Here is a 14,621-nt window from a genome sequence, read left to right on the forward strand (position 1 = left end):
ATTTCAAAGCTAACTATCTACGGATTGGCAAAAAACATTGTATACAAAGTTATACTGGAAACATGATCTTCTTATCTGCTATTTAATGAGTTACACTTATTTGTTGTAGTAGTTGGTATAACTATAGATAGCTGTGTATATATTACCAGGCTTGTATTTGCCATAAACTTGAAGTAGCAGCCAAAAAGCCAGTATAAACTTACTGTTTTATGTATATGTTCCTTAGAGAGTCATGGGAAACTGCTTTGCAAAAGTAATACTGCAGAGTGAGAGTGCAAGTTCCTATAAAAAAGGCATAATTCCTAAATACAATAGCTTGATGACAATCTTACTGCAGCTTCTCATAGATATAGAAAGTAATGTGGAAAACAATTCAACAGCATGGTGTACAGTGCATCCAAGTAAGTCTGCCTTGGGACTGGCATGTAATGTGACCATTGCATTCTGTTGATCCTATGTTGGTCCACATGTTTAATTAAATGAATTCCATGCTTTTCACTGCTTTGATGTCCTTTGATTTTCTACAAACATTCAGTCCAATCATTTTGCTATTTAAAAGTATTTACTGTGTCTTTCAACATTAATTAAGGCCTTGTGAACTTCATACTGTCTACCTATTATAACAGCAAACTGAAAATGATACAAGAAGAAAAGTACTTGCATAGACAACATTTATGGGACCATATACTTAGAGGACTGGGCTGCCTCAAGGAGAACACAAGACATCTGTTTCTCTTTGGTCTGCATGTATCACACACACTGAAAGATGGTAAGGGCTTATTTTCACTATGAAATGTGCTAAAACATGCATATTTTTTGCTACTGTGCGTACAAAATGCACAGTGAAATAAAAATTCAGGTTGCTGCATCACAGCTCTAAGCAGTTCACCCTTATGGTATATGAAGTGACCAGTGGATGCCCTGTGGCGTGCTTTTATTTTCTGAGCCTTTACTATGACTGTAACATTGCTGTGGATAGACCTCCCTCTTTGAAGCAGGTTTCGGCTTTTGAGGAGGAACACTGAGAACTCAAGATGGTGGTGATGATGATTTGAAGGACAGAGGGATTTCTGCTTTCCTAAGAATGTTGCCACATCATGTCATCTGCTAGACAGACTTCTTTCACTAGGACAGAGAAGGAAAAAAGTTGGGGAAAAGATACACAGCAGAAAATTTCCTTGACTGTGTCCAGAAGTCAGCTATTCTGTGGGATTTCCTGTGTTTGAAACACAGCCCTGTGCACTGGGAGGAGTGAGGTCGTGATTTTCATGAGAAACATGCCCAAGCAAGTGGACTGAAAAGAGAAATCTAATTCTGAATACAGTTTCTAGCCCTCCATCCAGTGTTGTCAGCTTCCTGCCATCTTCTAGAGAATTTGACATTACTTTGCTTAGTGTAGCTGCACCCAGTATTATTTTTTTTTTTACATACACCTTTCACTTTTGATTTGTTATTAATTTTTGTTTGATTTTTAAAGCATGATTCTTCTATCCAAACCCAAGAAATTTATTTTCAAAAATTTTTTTGTACTACGCAGAAACCTTAACCAAACAGTTTTATATGTTCAATGATGACAGAGTTCGAGGCTTGTGTTCTCTGTTTGCTCCCTTGTGACAGGTCAAGCAGAATGACAAAATTTTGATGCAACATTAACATAACTTGTGGATTGCTCTAATGATGTTATAACTGCCTATGTTTAGTAGTATAAAAAATTTGATGTAATACAAAACTTACCAAATTATAACTCTTTCCAAGTCATATAGGAAAAAATCCAAATACCTGCATGCTTTTTTTCCTTTTGGTAGACTAAAAAAATTGTTTTGGGACTAATTAGATCAGTCATATATGCTGCTATATTTACATTTGTATGTATTTGATGCCATACTATCTGTCGTCAACATAAATGCCATTGTAGTAGTTAACTGGTAACAAGTTAAGTTAAAACTAAGAGAAATTATGAAATATTAAAAAATGATTGATTTAACTGGGGGTTACTTCCTACATTGAAAATTTGTAATCAAATAAGAGTCTAACAAATGATGGAAAACTGAAATCTCTAAAATATCCTCACAGAAATACCTCTGATAGTTGACTAAATAGAACAGTTGCTCAAAATGCTGAATGCTCAGTTGTGTTCTGTCTGATGTTTTTGAAAAAAGCTATGAAAAAAAGAAGCAGAATCCTATCAGATGTTTGAGAGTAAAGTAAATAGGATTGAATCTCTGCATGTTTACAGTAGTTAATATGTAGACAGAGCACTTTTATAGAATTAGTTTGGCTCCTGTTCAGAATCTAGCAATATCCATATTAAATTTCCATTTAAATCTCTTGTACAGATGAATAAGTTGAGGATTAACATATTTTTCTACTCTGTTCTTTGTATTTGTCTTGACAGTTGACTTCTCTACACAGACAAAAAAAAAATATAATATCCTCATTTAGGCCACAAATGAATTATTTTCTAGATAAATAATGAAACCTTTGGTTTTAGAGATAAATATAGCCACATTTTTCTAAAAGTTTTCATAATATTCTAAAGGTTAAAGAGGAAAATTCAGCTGGATACAGAGGATTTGATATATTTTTTCTCTTGTGTAAGGTATTTCAGAAGGGCCAAAGGGCCTTTCCTATGCATTCTGCAGTCAAGACAGGAAAAGAAATCCCACTAAAATCATCAGGAATGGGATTGGGCCCTAATACTTAAAAAAAAAAAAAAAAAAAAAAATAGGAGGGCAAGACCAACAGCTTTCAGGGGTGAGTTGTACTTCCTGGAGGGACCCTCATTCAGAGACAGAGTTTGAAAATTTCTTTTGAGAAAGGAAGAGGATGAGAGGATGAAAATTTTTCCTCATGAAGTTGCCAGTTGTCAGAGTAGCTTAGATTGCACTTTGTGTCTCTTCTCCCCATTCTCCAGATATTTTTTCATCTCACACAGTCACTAAATTGGGAGAAAACAGGATTTGGTTTCATATGGTTTCCTTTCCCTATTGTGTTATTTTAATTTTATGTTAGATTTTTGGTGTAATAGCCAATTTACCATACACTTTGCATTTATTACAAGCCTTGTGTTAAAATACACTTATTATGCTGTCTCACAAAAATTGCAGATTTATACTCTCCCACATAAGGACAAGGTGAAATACTGATAGCTCTAGGAATTCTATAAGCATTATTGATTTAATGTAATATGATTTTATAGAAAAGTCATTAGTGGTTGAAACGTGTTAAAAAGAGCTTTATTCCAGAGCATAGGTATGCAGCACTCTATAAATCAGACACTTAAAGTGTCTCATGCTGAAAAAACAACTACTGAGATATTGTAAAATCACTACTTTCTTTTTTTTTTTATAATTTGGTTTATCTAGAAAATATAACATGTATTGCTGTCTCCTACAGATATCATGCTGTAGAATTCTGCAACAGATGTAATTTCCTATTTAATATCGTAGTCTTTTTTTTTTTTTTAAGGAAATTCATTATTTTGTGACAGGTGAAAGGATATTTCACTACAGAGAATTTAGTAGGCTTATGAATATTAATAAGCATACATTTCACAACTGTACAACAGACAACCAATTTTAGCCATTTTCATATACAGTGGATTATGAGATTTTCTGCTTTTTTTGTCCTTTCCCCATTAAATGCTCTATTATTTTTTTTCCTTTAAAGTCTAAAAAACATTAGAATATCTTCCTCTAGGACTCTAGAGGCTGCCAAATACCACCCACAATTAGAAAAACACCAGGGTCTTTGCAGACCGCCCTTCAGCCATCACAATGACAAAATAATTGTAGAACTCATAAGATTAGACAAACTGCATGGGAACAGGACACTCAGCCTTTGACAGAAGCTGGCGGGCTATTAAGGAAGTAGCCAAGTAGCGGCATGCTGTTCTGACACTTTTCTTGATGCCGATGAATACAGAGTGACTCCTCGAAGTGAATGCCAAGGCATCATGATTAGCATAATTAGAGCATACTTTTGTGGCACAGTTATATCTGTACGAAGTTCCAGCGAGCAAGGCTTGGTCACAACTGGTGATATGCCTCATTATCTAAATACATAGCTTCTGAATTCAAAGGCTGTCAAGTAAGATGGAGTAAAACTGCACTTTACTTGCCCTGATATTGCTTGATAAAACTTAAATATATCTTTTTCTCCCATCAGCTTAGAAGAAAAGTTGTGCTTTGTGCTGACTTTATGCTTTATATTAACAGCTGAGCCATTTGATAAAACATTTTCCTCTACAAAATTCCCCCAAGTGTGAACTGCCTAAACAATAACACACATAAGAAAATCACACTAATTACTATGCTATTGTAGGTCTAACCAAAGGGGCAGAGCACCCTTCAGTGCATGACCCATTGTGTCTTTTCAAATGCACCAATATAGTACAGTGTGATACAACATAGGTAGGATGCCTGAAACCCAGGAGTATTTAAAAACTGTCTCTGGAAAGTCTATTTAAAGAAAAAACAGTCTAATCCATTATACAGTAATAGCAGTGCTTTTCCTTCTAAAGAGAACCTTTCAGTAGAGCTAAAAAATTTTTCTGCTGATATCCTTTTGCTTCATGACTCCTATTGTTTTCATTCCTCACCTCTCTCTGGGTCCCTATTGGCTTTTCCGTTGCACCTGCATACCTCAGAAAAAAAACATGACTAAGGCTGCATTTCCTGAGCTGGAGGTTTCCAATTCAGTATGTCATAAAACAAATTTGAAGTCTATATAGAAGACTGAATCAGGGAGTAAATACCTAGCTACCAGTGAAGTGAAAACCTGATAAGAGTATATTAGGTGGGCTACAAGGCTAGCTCCTTTTCAGGTAGTTCAGCTCATTCTACACAGCAATAGACAGTGCATGGTCAGCCTATTAACTGGTCATGGAAAGTCCTCCCCTGAGCAGCACAGGAGCAGGAGCACTGGCTCAATCAGTCTTCATCGGTCTGAGGAACTGCAGCTTGGGAAAACTCTTCCTCGTCCCTCCTCCAAACACTTGCCATTGTCAACACTGTTTATCTTTGCTGGCATCTTCCACTTTGATCTGTATTATCCTTCAGGTTACAGATGAATGTCACTGTTTCTCATGACGTTTGTAAGAATTATTTCTTTTCTTCCTTTACCACTCCATTCAAGTCCTCCTTGTCTATTCTGTACACTACAGAGTAAGCTTTTTCTTAAATCAGCTTTTTGAAAAAGGGTTATCTTCTGCTATATATTGTACAGCAAAGGCATAGCAGACCTTCACAATGCTTTAGGATATTCTTGTGAACTGTAACTGGTCAAAAAACCCAGAGGTCTGTTATTATTCAAAAATTTTCAGTTTAAATTCCCCTCACTTTATATAGATCCAAAATAATCCACTTCCATTTTTTAATTTTTTTAAAGGCAATTTGTGAAATTGCTTGCATTTTTGTTTCCAAAATCATTACAAAGCCTATTGATTTCTAGCAACAAATTGTTTATCAAAAAGTCTGAAAATGAAATCAGACATTTTTCATTATGAGGATATTTTCCAGTTCTCAGATGAAACATATTTTATCCACAAATCCCCCTTTTCTGCTTTCCTCAAAAAAAACCAAACCCTCCCCCAAATAAAAAGACTCTTCATAAGCTATTATTGATCTCTCAGCAAGAAATGCTTTGTGATTTTTGAACCAATTATCCATGTGCTGTACTTTTCAGAGTTCAGATCTGTTCTGGTGAGCTCCTCCCTTTACATACAAAAAACTTGAAAAAGGACGAAAATCAGTTCTAAGACTGAAGTCCTGGCCCTGTGATAAGCCTTTTGTGGGTAGGTGATATTATATGCCAAAACCTAATGTTGCAAAAAATCTGGCCATATTCTGTTTTAACTTTGGCTAATAGCAGGGACCACTTGCTATTATAGTTATTGTTTTCCAGTCACACTTTTTAAAGGCAAGCAAGGAAGAAGTGAATGGAAATCCCATTTACTGACCTCCTATAAGTTCATTTGCATTTCATAAGCAAATGCTTATGAAACTATTTCAGGCAAAGAACAAAACCACCTTTTTATTCATAAATTTCCATTGCAATTAATGTTTGGTAAAGATAATGGTAAAAATCACTAAGAATTAGTTCCAGACAGTCAGAACCTGAATATCCCTATGTAAGAAAAAGAAGGGAGAGAACATAAACTAAGTTAATTCATGTAATTTCAAGGAATGATTCTCGCCTTGCTAAGGATTGTTTAAAGGGGTCTTATGTAAAGTGTAGCTAAGTATCATGAGTAAGCCTGGAAAGAGTTCTTCAGCCTTTAATGTTATGCAACTGTCAAAACAAGTGTAGGAGTACCCTCTTCCCACTAAAATCTCTTGAAAGACTGTAATTGGTTCAGTGGTATCAAGTTTACAGCCTTCATCCATCACTAACAATTGCTTTCTGTAAGATCCTGATGATGAAAATCTGCAGTTTTTCTCAACCTCTATGTCTTTCTACATAGTAATGGTAAAAAAGACTAAACCTTACTCTATGTTTAAAAGTCTGTTTTTCTTTAGGGCCAGATACTGAAATGTGAATAGTGTCTAGGAAGTCCAAATACCATATTTAATAATGAGGTTTATAATGTGTTTAATTGGAGATATGGTCAAGGGAAGACTCTTGTAAACTATGCTGTCTCGGGAGGAAAATTTGGATCATCTCTGCTGCCTGTTTTCCAGAGGCTGTAATGCAGCACTCACCTCTTGGGATTAGGTCTAAAGAAAGAAGGAACTGAAGAGTTGCTCCACCTAAACTGAGTATTTAAAATGCTCCATTGCTCTTGCTAAAGCCTGTGTATCTAATTTTATTAGTTGCTTCTGTATTTTAAGTTTTATATTTTCTAGGTACTCTGGAGTTTTTCTGAGTTTTCCCACAATTGCTCTCATCCAAGCAGTTTGGCACATGAACCCACATGGCTTTCCAGGCCTAGATGTTTCTCCATCTGTTTTTGTTCTCAAGATGTGTAAATAAGAAAGATGATGGCACAGTGCCTGCAGTGATATAGGAGAGTGAGACCTCTCACCCCTGGATTTCAGAAGCAGACTCCAAGCCTGCAGCTCCTCTTCAGGGGCATAGCTTTGCTCTGACTCATGGTCACAGTCCCCTCGTGCCCCTATTGAGCAAGGACCTGTGTCAGAGCTGGAGACCTGTACCTAAACTGCCTTCAGTTTTTCCTGGGAAGAACCAAGCAACTTTCAGCTCAGTTCATACAGCTCAGCTCAGCATATCCTGAGAGTACTGAACTTTTCCCATATCCACTATAGGGTGTCCTCCAAAGTGTACTTCACATTTAAAGAAAAACAAACATTATCTTTTCCAGTGCTGTCATAATGGTTTTCATTTACATACAACAGCAACAGAAATAGTTAAGCTTTGAGAGTTCATTTATTGCTATGCATAGTTATTACACATAATAGCAAAGTAGTGTACATGCAGGAAGGTAGATGGTTTGTCCCAAGCACCTAACAAATATTTTATAGGAAAAGAAATGCTGCTTTCTGGACTGTAGTCTTACAACAGGACAGATTTCTAAATAAACTAATACAACTCAAAAAGAAAGTGGCCTTCTGAAGTAAAGGAGGTCCAACAAAATGTCCAGTCCAATGCCTGGGAAGCCAGGGGAAATTAAGCCAATGATAGATTTTGTCCCTTTTCTAATTTTCATAAGAATATGCTGATATTCCAGACAGAGTATGACTGATATACGTTCTTCAAATAAGATTAATTTAAAATGTGTGGAGAAAGAGAAAAATCTGACACAAAAGTTGTGCACTGATCATGTACCGCTCTGAAGGACCAGGCTCAGCCTTCTGGAGAAAAAAAGACCAATATGCAAAATTTAATCTCTGTCAGGAGACATTGGACTTTCCATCCAACTTCAGTATCCCACAGTGTCATTGGCTATTCTGATGCTGTTAGCAAAGTGATACAACAAATGGGTGCATTTAGTTCTGTGAGACGTTTCAGGTAGGTAAGTTATATTTCTACAATAGGAGAACTTGTCAAAGCCTTCATCTGTACACCACTGCAAAGTTTATATAAACATTTCTGCACAGAATTATGCATAACATTGCTCATTTTCTGGGGTTGGCCAGGACACTGTGTAAGTTGAGGAATGTTGTAATAACATTTGAAAAGGGCTGTTTCTTTGGGAGAAGACATGCTTTTATTAGTTACATGAAGTGCCTTTTGAACTAGACATCAATTTCACACTTGGCATGAACTCAAGCTTAGTATAAACACCCATACAGCCACTCTTCTATATTAACCTGTTTGTTTATCCCCATAAGTTTTATAAGTTGTATGTTTGAACAACTTCAAACTTCAAATTCAAGGTCCAAACTGGAGGTCAGTTTGAACACAATAAACTGTACCTAAATCTTTTCAGTAATAAGAGGAAGAACTTGTAAAAAGGCATTGCTGTAAACAGCCATCTTTTTCAGCAATTTGTCATACACTTAAATAGACAACTGAAAAAAATACATTGTGTGCAAGAATTCTGTTTTTTATCATTTTTTGGTTTCTTTTTTTTCAAGACTGAAGTGCACAAAATGCCTGATGTACTGGCGAGTGATTTTGAAGTGGAGGACCTAGTGCTGTGCCACTACTTGCACTTGGACACCAGCTGTGCCAGTTGCTGTATTGGAAGAAATGCCTGCTGTGAATCTAGTCTGCATGTGTTACTTAATTTCCTGAATTATCATATTCTCCTAATCAGCTTCTGAGTTAAGGACCAAAATTGAGGATCCAGGTGAGCAGCAAGGATTTAATGTCTAGAATGAAATAGTCTATTTTGTCATTTTATTGTTGTGCAATCTACTGGTACATTTATTCCATGTATTTTGTCTTCTTTTGATTCCACTTCATCTAATTGATCTAAATGATATTTCACAAGCTCAAGAGACTTCAGCAGTTTTATAAGAATCAGATGAGGCTACATCTACCAGGGATCTGCAAAATAAATAAATAAATTTGTCAGCCTCAGTAAGTGGAGACAGTTGAATTGTTCAATATGAACAATATATTTACTGCTTTTCACAGTATATGCACTGTCCTTGAATTGGCCACAACTGTGACAAATTTTTACATATATGTAACTGCTTACATACAGATGCTTTGAAAATTAGAGCTTGGTTTGGCACTATTCAATAATGGTCATAGATTTCCTGAGCACAGGATCAAGGCTGGATTAGGCCTGTAGGTTTTTACTTGTTGTTTTACACACACCATAAAATGTGCAAAGAGATTTAAGATTCATGCTATGAGATTGTTCACAAAATCACACAACTCTTTCCTTGTCTATTTGTCTCAGTTTATGGGAAAAATTGCAGGAGGAAGAAATTGCAAGACCAGAATCATGCTTTTCCTGTGCTTGAGGAAACCATGTAGGACAATATTTTTATGGAAATACAATAAAGTGACCCCATGGTTGTGAATTAAATCCTTGTTGTTGATTGCCTATGAACATCTCATAAGACATAGTGCAAGTCCACAAATCTAAGAAGGAATAACTCCATTAAATGACTTTTGGATCATTGTATCTTCTTAATAATAAACCAATCATAAGATTGGATGGACATGAATGCCTGACAACTGAATTACTCCAGTTTGGATAGTGGCATGTGATAAACCAGTACTTCTTCTTCCTGGCTGTACAAACATTTTTAAGTACTTCTGGTAATATGCTTTAGTAGCATACTGAAAATAATTTGAAAGGTCTCTGATGTTATCTCACATCTTCTTTCAGAGGAACTCCTGCTGTTAAAAAAACATTCCTATTTAAAGGATGACATTCACTACCTGTCAGTGCCTACTCAAATACTTATTTATGATTGCTAGAGCAAGCCTGACTGGGAGGTTTTACTGGGAGTGCATGTGTGCACTCAGTCTACATCATATTTACTCCAAGTTCTGACTTTCTCTAGTATTGGATTTCTTCATATTACTGGTTTAACCAGCCAGTGTGGGTGTACAGCTCTCAGGTCTGTGAAGTCTTGTCCTCCTGCAGTTTTCCCTATGCAAAGAAATAAAGACGAAGGAGGTAGACCACCTCACAAAACAAAACCCCTACATGAGTGCCAAAGAAGAAAAATCAGCAGCAGTTTAGGCTGCACTTGGCTTTATTCTCTGCTTTCAGTGTTCTGCAAATGAACGAGACAGTGTTGAGGTGGTAACATTTTTACAGGCTCTCTAGTGGAGTGGTAAACTTTATCAGAAGGGTAGACAAGTCTTCTCAGTTCCCACTGATAAGTTTGTTTCTGCAGTAATACCAGTGATGACTCTTTCACTTTTACATGGCATCAGAAACTCCAAGTTTCTAAAAACTGGAAATCATGCCTTGAAAGGCTGAGGCTTGTTTAGATATTATAGTTTGGGATTGTTTTTATTTATATCTCTGTAGACAAAAAAAAAATTATTCCTCCATGACAGGAGGGTTAGAAACCAAGTTCTTAAAACCAAAAACAAAACATGACAATGTTTCTAGGAGGCAGATGTTGAGAGATCCTCTCTTTCCCATGAAATATGATTTTCATGATATATTTGAAAATTGACTACTCAAGATTTTTTATTTTCATATTAAAAAAAAATAATTTGGGCCTTTATACTTATTTTGTATACACTGGCATAGAATTTCTTTGGCTATGCTTTACTCTCTTCACTTAGAATGGAGGAGCAAACAACCAAATTCCCAAGCAAAATGACTCTGGCAGAGCCTGGCTGTATTCGCAAGACCATACTGAGTGAGTGAGTTGATAGAAGTGATTCTTCACCTCTATTTGGTACTTATGAGACCACATCTAGTGTCATCTGTCCAGATTTGGGTTCCCCAGCTCAAGGACACTGACACAGTGGGATGAATCTGGTGGAGTGCCACTGGGATAATTGAGGAGCTGGAGTATATGACGTATCAGGAGAGGTTGAGATATCCGGCTTTCACAGAATCACAGAATGGTTGATGTTGGAAGGAACCTGTGACAGTCATCTGATCCAGCACACCTGCTCAAGCAGGGTCACCTAGAGCCAGTTGCCCAGCACCATGTCCAGATGGCTTTTGAATATCTCCAAGGTTGGAGATTCCACAATGATCTCTGGCCAACGTGTTCCAGTGCTCAGTGACCCTCGCAGTGTTTCCTGATGTTCAGAGGGAAATTTCTGTCTTTCAGTTTATGCCCATTGCCCCTTGTCCTGTCACTAGACACCACTGAAAAGAGACTGGCTCCTTCTTGTTTGCATTCTCCCTTTGAGTATTTATATACATTAATAAGTTAACCCCTGAGCTTTCTCTTCTCCAGGCTGAATAGTCCCAGCTGTCTCAGCCTTTCTTCCTATGGGAGATGCTGCAGTTCTTTAATCATCTTTGTGACCCCTTGTTGGACTTTCTCCAGTAGCTCCATCTCTCTCTTACAGAGGAGCCCAGAACTGGACACAGTACTCCAGGTGTTGCCTCTCCAATGCTGAGTAGAGGGGAAGGATCATGTCCCTCAACCTGCTGGCAATACTTTGCCTAACACAGCCCACAATACCATTAGCCTTCTTTACAGCAAGGGCACATTGCTGGCTTATGCTCATCTTGGTGCCCACCAGGACCGCCAGGTCCTTTCCTGCCAAGCTTCTTTCCAGCTGGGTGGCCCCCAGCGTGTATTGGTGCCTGAGGTTATTCTTGATCAGGTGCAGGACTTTGCACTTCTTGTTGAACTGCATGAGACTCCTGGCAGCCCATTTCTCCACCCTGTCAAGGTGCCCATCACTCTGGAGTATCACTCACTCCTCCCAGTTTTGTATCACCTGCAAACAGGCTGAGGGTACACTCTTCTCCATCATCCACATGATTAATGAAGATACATACAGGACTGGACGCAGTATTGACCCCCAGGGTACACCACTAGTTACTGGCCTCCAACTAGACTTTGTGCCACGGATCTGCACACTCTGGGCCTGGCCATTCAGCCAGTTTTAAATCCACCTCACTGTCTGCTTAACCAGCCCATGCATCAACAGCTTGTCTATGAGGATCTTATGGCAGACAGTGTCAAAAGCCTTACTGTAGTCCAGGTACCCACTGGACTTCAGTAAGTCCACTGCTCTCCCCTCAGTCACTTTATCATAGCAGTTTATCAAGTTGGTCAAGCATGATTTCCCCTTGGCGAAGCCATGCCAACTACTCCTGGTTATTTTCTTGTCCTTAATGTGCCTGGAAATGGTTTCCAGGATTTTAGAGGAACTCTTTTTCCAGGATTTGTTCAAAGACTAGGTTAAGAATTTGATCTATTGCTGTTTCTAATTGCTTATTATTATTATCATCAGACTGGATGACCTTCACAGGTCACTTCCAATCTAAACTGCTCTGTTTTCCTATGTGGTGTCTAGTGGCTAGCGGTGGCTAACAAGGCCAGACTAGTAGTGATGCCATGCACATTCATTCAGGGACCTTGCATAACCATAAAATCAGTGTGTATGTCAGATTATAAAACCAGAGTACGCCTTCCTTTTTGTAACATTGTTGTAGGGTAGTGGGCCTGTATTCTCTTTACTATTTTTGACACAGTGTAGACCTCTGTGAAATGAACAACTGTTATGCCCATTTTTTCTTTGCAGTAGACAGCTGGAAGCTGACCTCAGTGTAGGTGATGTCATACTTGCTTCTCTGATGCTGTAGTTTGTGTCCTTCTCCACATTTAGCAAGTTTCTTACATTCGTCATTTTTTCCTCTTTATAAGGTCAAAATAATTCCTATGGAGCTACTGCAGACTTACTTCAACATAACTGCAGTATCTTCTTTTTCCACACAGTATAGCGAGCAATGCCATGTATTTCAGCTTGACAGCAACTGTGTTCAAACTACCAAAGTCTCATAAAGAAAGCTCATGATATTCTGGTCCAGCATATATGCTGCCACTGGTTCTTAAGTAACACAACCCTGCTACCATGCATATTGTGGCTCCTGGCTGAAGTAATTATTCACAGTAGAATTTAGGTTCCATATGTCATCCATAATCCTCCTTGCATTTATTGTGCATTGCATTTTGACCATACATGCCTAGATTCCCTCCCTCCATCCCTTGTAATTGGCTTGGATCAAGAACATAACACAAATTTCTTATTTTCAGTACTTTGTAAATTGAGGCAACTGTAAAGGAAAGTAGGACACCATTACTGAAATACATGGTCACTAAAGAACATGTAGTTTATCCCTACTGAAAAAATGCATTGTGAGAAACAAACCTCAGTGGATTAACTCTCTGGGGTCTGCTCCATGTCCATTTCACTGAGCCACCCATAGTACAAAAGACCTTGCATGGCATTAGAGATTAACCCAGGTGAAATTATCCACTCCTTGGAATTTTAGCAGCTTGCTCACAGTCAAGGTTTCATTTGAACTCTGCCAGTGGCACACATGCATTTTGCATTTTTAAAAGAAATTTGCTATCTTCATCAGCCAATGACTATTTTAAATGAAGAAATAACAAAGATTACATGGCAACTGTTCACATATTTGCTTAAATTAAGCATACAACTTAACATAACTTAAATCACTGCCAATGATTTTGAGCACAATTCTTTTTTATTCTGCTTTAGTGTTAGGTAGAACAGGAGATTACTGTGATAATGAATGTCATTTTCTTGTATTATGGCTGAATACAACCTCAAATCACAAATTTGACATTTGTTTAGTCTTCTAATATTCATCTTATGAGTAAACTTGCACTCTGCAAAACAATGCAGCATTTAAGTGTTAAAAGTGAGTTGGGCTAAAACTGGCCTGAGTATTATTCTATTGAAAGATGGATTTAATCTGCTTTGGTAACTGTTGATGGCCTGCCAATATGTTAAAATATCATTAGGTGATATTAACAAGCTTTTGATCAGAAAAAAAAGGGGGGGTTGGTGCAATTTATAATTATTTTAAGGGCATAAGAGATAAAGGGAAACCTGCGTAATTCTTTATATTTACATTTAAATCCACTTATGTTTTCTGTGTTTTCCATGAATATCCTTGACATTTTGGTTTAATTATGAGAGATGTTTTTGTTTAAATCATTGTGTTACCCTTTTAGCCCAGCTTGTCCTATTCCATCTCTTTCTCCTATGTGATCCAGAAATGAAGTCAAAATGCCAAGGTGTAAAATCTTTACAATTTCCATGGCAACATAGATACGATATAGTGATTACAGGATTTTATTTTCTAGAGAAAATCAGGTAAATGAGAGAAAAAAACATTCCTCATTCAAATATTATTTCATTTTATTTAAGGTATGGAGTTTGATATGAGGTTTTAAGTTACATCACTGCAGTATGAGATCCTGTTGGACAAAGCAAAATAATGATTTGCTTGTTCAGCATCCAAATGGAAATTTTCCCTGGAGAAACTAACATGCTCAGGAAAGGAGGGTCAGTGACTTAGCAGCTGATTCAAAAGAACTGAGTCTTCACTGAATCCCTGCCTCTGCAAGAAGATATGGAGGATATGGTAGAAGGTATGCTCTCCAGGGTGACATCTAAAACAGTGGTTTTATAAATACATGATCATGTACTTTAAAAAGGAGCCTTACTGTGCCTTGCTTTTTGATAACTTTTACATAAGCCGTGCTGCAGTAAATCCTTCCTGTAAGTCTAATTCT

The sequence above is a fragment of the Accipiter gentilis genome, chromosome Z (genome assembly GCF_929443795.1).
Source record: "Accipiter gentilis chromosome Z, bAccGen1.1, whole genome shotgun sequence".
Lineage (NCBI taxonomy): Eukaryota > Metazoa > Chordata > Aves > Accipitriformes > Accipitridae > Astur > Astur gentilis.